Source organism: Tupaia chinensis, unplaced genomic scaffold (genome assembly GCF_000334495.1).
Source record: "Tupaia chinensis unplaced genomic scaffold, TupChi_1.0 Scaffold000708_1, whole genome shotgun sequence".
NCBI lineage: Eukaryota > Metazoa > Chordata > Mammalia > Scandentia > Tupaiidae > Tupaia > Tupaia belangeri.
In genome coordinates, this window is record NW_006160231.1 from 132,580 (window position 1) to 137,470 (window position 4,891).

The 4,891-nt window shown below is 45.1% G+C and overlaps 1 long non-coding RNA gene and 1 other non-coding gene across 4 annotated transcripts in view; both read left to right on the plus strand.

Moving 5' to 3' along the window:
• Positions 1-4,891, plus strand: part of LOC102491238 (uncharacterized) — a 20,086-nt gene that overhangs the window by 2,278 nt on the left and 12,917 nt on the right. For all 3 annotated transcript variants that reach the window (XR_001371315.2, XR_003551471.1, XR_336327.2), the window contains exon 2: positions 241-332. This is a non-coding gene — a long non-coding RNA (uncharacterized LOC102491238). The remainder of the gene's footprint in view (positions 1-240; positions 333-4,891) is intronic.
• On the plus strand, positions 2,700-2,810 carry LOC114010089 (U6 spliceosomal RNA). The gene has a single exon (XR_003551476.1). It is a non-coding gene; the product is annotated as a U6 spliceosomal RNA (small nuclear RNA).

Here is a 4,891-nt window from a genome sequence, read left to right on the forward strand (position 1 = left end):
ACCGTAGCCTGCTTCTGCCCCGCGGCCTGCCGCCCCCAGCCTTATCTGTTGGGACATTTAGCGTTTTATAATTGCTTGCTCACGGTTCGACCCTGCATCCTGCCTTTCTCCCTCCTCGCCCTTCTGCCTAGCACAGAAGGTGCCGTCGGGTTTCCACACCTAGAACGCCAGCATCTCAGTTTTATAAGAGCCAAAAGCCTTAAAAATAGTATGCTAACTCATCCCCCCTGCTTTGTATAGATGGCACTGAAGCGTCCCGAGACTGAAGCCTTAATTTTGTTTCCTCCGTTCCTTCCCACGGTCCACACAAAGGCTACCCTACTCTGTACCTGGTACGTGACACACCGTTCTTACTTACCTTAGCCTGTGGAGGCCCTGAGTGTAGGTATTACGATGATCTGTCTTAGGGACATTTTCCTAAAAAGAACTGTTTATTTTTATGTATTATTATTGTTTGTTGTTAATTTGGGGAAGATGGGGAAGAAAGCAAGGCACCAGGTCCAGGACTTGAACTGTGTGGTCAGCCACGTGGGAATCCAGCACCTTCACCACCATGCCTCCTGCTGACCCCTTAAGACATTTTTAAAAAGTGGCTGGCCCGTCTTTATTCAGCTAGCTAGTAGCTAGTGCAAAGGTACCAACGTACCATAGAGCCAAAGTGGCCAAAGACAGCGGGCTCACAGACTAACAGACGCGGGCACTTATTTAACTTCATCTGTGACAGAGGGTATTTTACACATCAGGGAGGGAACTACTCCGTCTTGTGGTTTTAAGAGTTTTTGCTATAGGACTGGCTGAAGAGAGACAGAGAAAGCACCCCCCAGTGGGATGACCACACTGCATTCCCTTCTCTACTTTCCTCTTGGGATTTTGGGCACATGCACACACATACCCAGCATGATGCTGAAGCCATAGGGTCTTGGGCTCAATCCACAGTCGGCCACATGGGTGGGGGGGTCCAGCACCCTAACCACTAAGCCATCTGCTGGTTCCGAGATACTCAGTGGAGGTTGAGGCGCTGGACACTCCCTCATGGCCGGCCACAGTTCGAGTCCTGGACCTGGTGGCTTGCTTTCTCACTTTCCTTCTCTCTGTATGTCTGTCTTTCTCTGGTCAAATTAAGATGAATGAATAAATAAAGTTAAAAAGTAATTCTTTTTTTAAAAATCCAATAGATAACAGTAGGTCAATTGGTTATTCATATGGGGGGGGGAACAGGGATTATTACTTCATACCACATAGAAAAGTCAGTTTCAGCAAGAACAAAGGTTTAAATGTAAAAGAGAAAACTTTGACATTTTTAGAAGAAAATGGGGAATATATATTGATATGTATATTATTATTTTTTGCACTGAAGTAAACTCGCACTAATCACACATGATCTATTGCGTTGTCAAGAAGTCATGGTGCATTTTTACATAGGAAAATACATCACGACTTTCCCAATGACCTGATAATATGCACTGTCGACGGAAAATAACCAGCTCTTTCAAAATAATAATGTGGCTTAATTCTAAGCAGAATATGAGGGACCTAGGCACAGAGAGGAGGCAAAGCATGCCTTTCTTGGATTGATCTGTACAAGGGTTGCTTTTCTTTTATTCTGAGAGTGAGAGACAGGGTTTGGATTAGCGAAGAGTTTTTCCATTGGTCTGGCCCAAAAAGGTGGAACATGTGGAAGCAGGGGAGAGGGGGCTTGTAGTAAGTTATAGGTGGGTTTACAGGCTTCCGGGCCCACAGAGCCGGCCATGGGGGATCCAACACCTTAACCTCCATGCCATCTGCTAGCCCAGTAGCAGTTCTTGTTCCAGGCATGCTAGCATGAGAAAACATCGCTGCAGCCTTCCTGGCTTGTTTTAGTCAAGGCCAACAAACAATTCCATTTTGATTTCAAAAAACTTTCACAAGACTTCTTTTTGTTTCCTAATGTTAAAAAAGCCTTTAAGGGGGGAGGGGCAGCAGATGGCGTAATGGTTACATCACTAAACTCCCAAGTAGTCCCCTGCTGTTCAAGTCCCGGACCTGGTGACTTAAAACTCACACGGGAAATGTGTATGTGTGAAAAAAACCCTCAGAGAAGAATGGAGAAGGGATTGTGGCATGGCCATCCACCTGGGGGGATTTCTTGCCTTGTATCTCTCTGTCTCTCTGGCAAGCATGCCTTATAAGCAAAAATCTCTCTAAGAAAAAAAAATTTTAATTATTTAATTAATTAATTTGTTTATTTCAATTTGACCAGAGAGGGACAGAGTGAGAGAGAGAGAGAGAAAGTGAGCAAGCAGCTAGGTCCAGGATTCGAACCACTGTCAGCCATGTGGGAATCCAGCGCCTTTAACAACCATGCCACCTGTTGGCCTCCCCCTCCCCGAAAAAAATCTTTAAAGGGCATCCATTTTTCTCAGTTAATAACAAAACAAACAAACAAAAAAAACCTACGTTGACATGGTTAAAGTAACAGGACCTTTGATTCTTTTTATTTTTTAAGAATTATTTATTTAATTTGATTTATTCATTCACTTATTTTAATTTGACCAGAGAAAGACAGACGCAGAGAGAGAAGGAAAGTGAGAAAGTAAGCCACTAGATCCAGGACTTGAACTGTCATCAGTCATGTGGGAGTGTCCAGCGCCTTAACCACCACGCCACCTGCTGGCCCAGACCTTCAGTTCTTTAGAGATAGACTAAATGGCTGGTATCATCACTTTCACAAGAGTCTAAAGCGGGATACTAAAATTGGAACAATACAGAGAAGATTAGCATGGCCCCTGCGCAAGGATGACATGCAAATTCGTGAAGCGTTCCATATTTTTAGTTAGACTTGTGTTCATGGAAATGTGTGTGTCACCTGTGTGTGCTATGAGGGTATTTGGATTGATTAGGGTCTTTGGTGATTCAATAAAATGTGGGGGGGAAACAGTATAGAAAGCAAACATAGATACCAGAGACAGTGTGGGAGGAGAGTGGGAGATGGCAGAGGGTAAGAGATAGGGAATCAAGGATGGGGGGAAAAAAGCAAAACATACAGAAAACAAGAAATGGAAGATCACTTGCTGACAATAACATGTTTGTTGATGTGCTTGATTGAGACAATATACAGTGTACTCTGGATGGAAAATCTCATTTTGTATGCTGTAATGATGACGGTGAATGAATGCAAATAAATAAATTGAAATAAAAATTTTAAAAAAAGTCTGAAGCGGGATAGAGCTTATGTTATAAGATAAAGTTAATAGCACTTATTATTTTTTTAAATAATTATTTCTTTGATTTTATTTATTTATTCACTTACTTTAATTTGACCAGAGAGAGAGAGAGAGAAGGAAAGTGAGAAAGCAAGTCACCAGGCCCAGGACTCGGACCAAGGTCAGCCATGTGCCTTAACCACCATGCCACCTGCTGGTCCCCAGTAGCACTTATTTTTATCTTTTAATTACATTTTCTACAAACTTTTTTTTAAAAATTTGTCAGAGGTATGTTCACTTGCTAGAAAGAAACAGAGAGAGAGCGCGCCTCCCAAGGACAATGGTCACACCTCAATCACTTCTCTTCATCGTTCCCTCCCTTTGGGATTTTAGGCACGCACACGTGCCTGGCGTGTTTTTCAGGTTGCTGGGTTCCAGGACTCAAGTCTTGCAGCCAACCATGTGAGGTCCAGCTCCTTGACATCAGGCCGTTGGCTGGCCCTCTCGAACTTTTTGAAATCCCCTCATATTGATTATAGTTTATTTTGTTTTGTTTTTATTTAAAGAATGGGGTCAGTCAGAGGTGTGGTGATCAAGGCGGCTGGATCCCACATGGCTGACAATGTAGTTCAAGTCCTGGACCTGGTAGCCTGAACTGTCCCCAAAATTCCAAATGGAGGAGAGGGATTGTGACATGGCCATCCTCCATGGGGAATGCTTTCTCACGCCCTCATTCTCTCTCTCTGTCTCTCCAGCAAGCACATGTGCCCTCTAGCAAAAAAAAAAAGAAAAAAAGAGTGCATAGCATTATCCAGCCTGGTGCCAACCTCCATTACACCTCAGTACTGTCTTGGTCTGTTCCAAGTACCTAGGTCAAAGAATTAACCTACATGATATTGGTTACAAAAAACCATCTCCTCAAACGTGTTTGTGCTGTCTTGGGGGGATACTCCCCAACCATGAGGCAAGGTGCTGGAGAGCCCGTGTTGCGATGCAGAGTCGTATGTATCCCTAATGATAGGTTGTGTAATCGCTGCCCATGCTGCTCCCTTCCGTACTGATACACGGACAACGCCTGCCCTCCTGGGGCTTCGCGTCCACACTAACTGGAGCGCAAGCTCTCACTGGGCAAGCACTAGAAAAGGAAGGTGTGTGTTACATCGGAAAGATAGCGAGTTAGGAAGTGGGGGGGGCGAGGGGGCGCTCCTTCAAGGACCCTGATGACAGAGGCCTGGTGGTGGCAGCGGAGGGAGCAGCTGCCAAGGCCTCCTTACGGGTCTTTAGAGTAAGAGAAGAGACAAGGTTTTGAAGAGCGAGTAGGTTAAGGGTGGAGAGTCCAAGTTTACTATTTGAAAACTTCACTATGGCTTGGCAGTCTGGAGAAAGAATGAGAGACAGCTAGAATGGGAGAAAAGAGCCAGCTAGGAGGGACCGTTGTCACCCAGGAGAGAGGGTGGGAATTGGATTAGGGGTGTGCTGGGAAAGACAGAAAGAAATGGATGGACTTGAGAGAAAGTTAGGTAAAATCAACGGAACTCGTGACCGGAGCAGACCCCGTGGTGTGAGAGGGAGAAGGGTCATGGCACCACCGAGGCTCCTGGTGGACAGCGGCTCACTGACCGACAGGAGACGGGTTGTCCCGCTGGGTGGACAGCGGCTCACTGACCGACAGGAGACCAAATTCTTCAGCCAGTTAAAAACACAAAAGC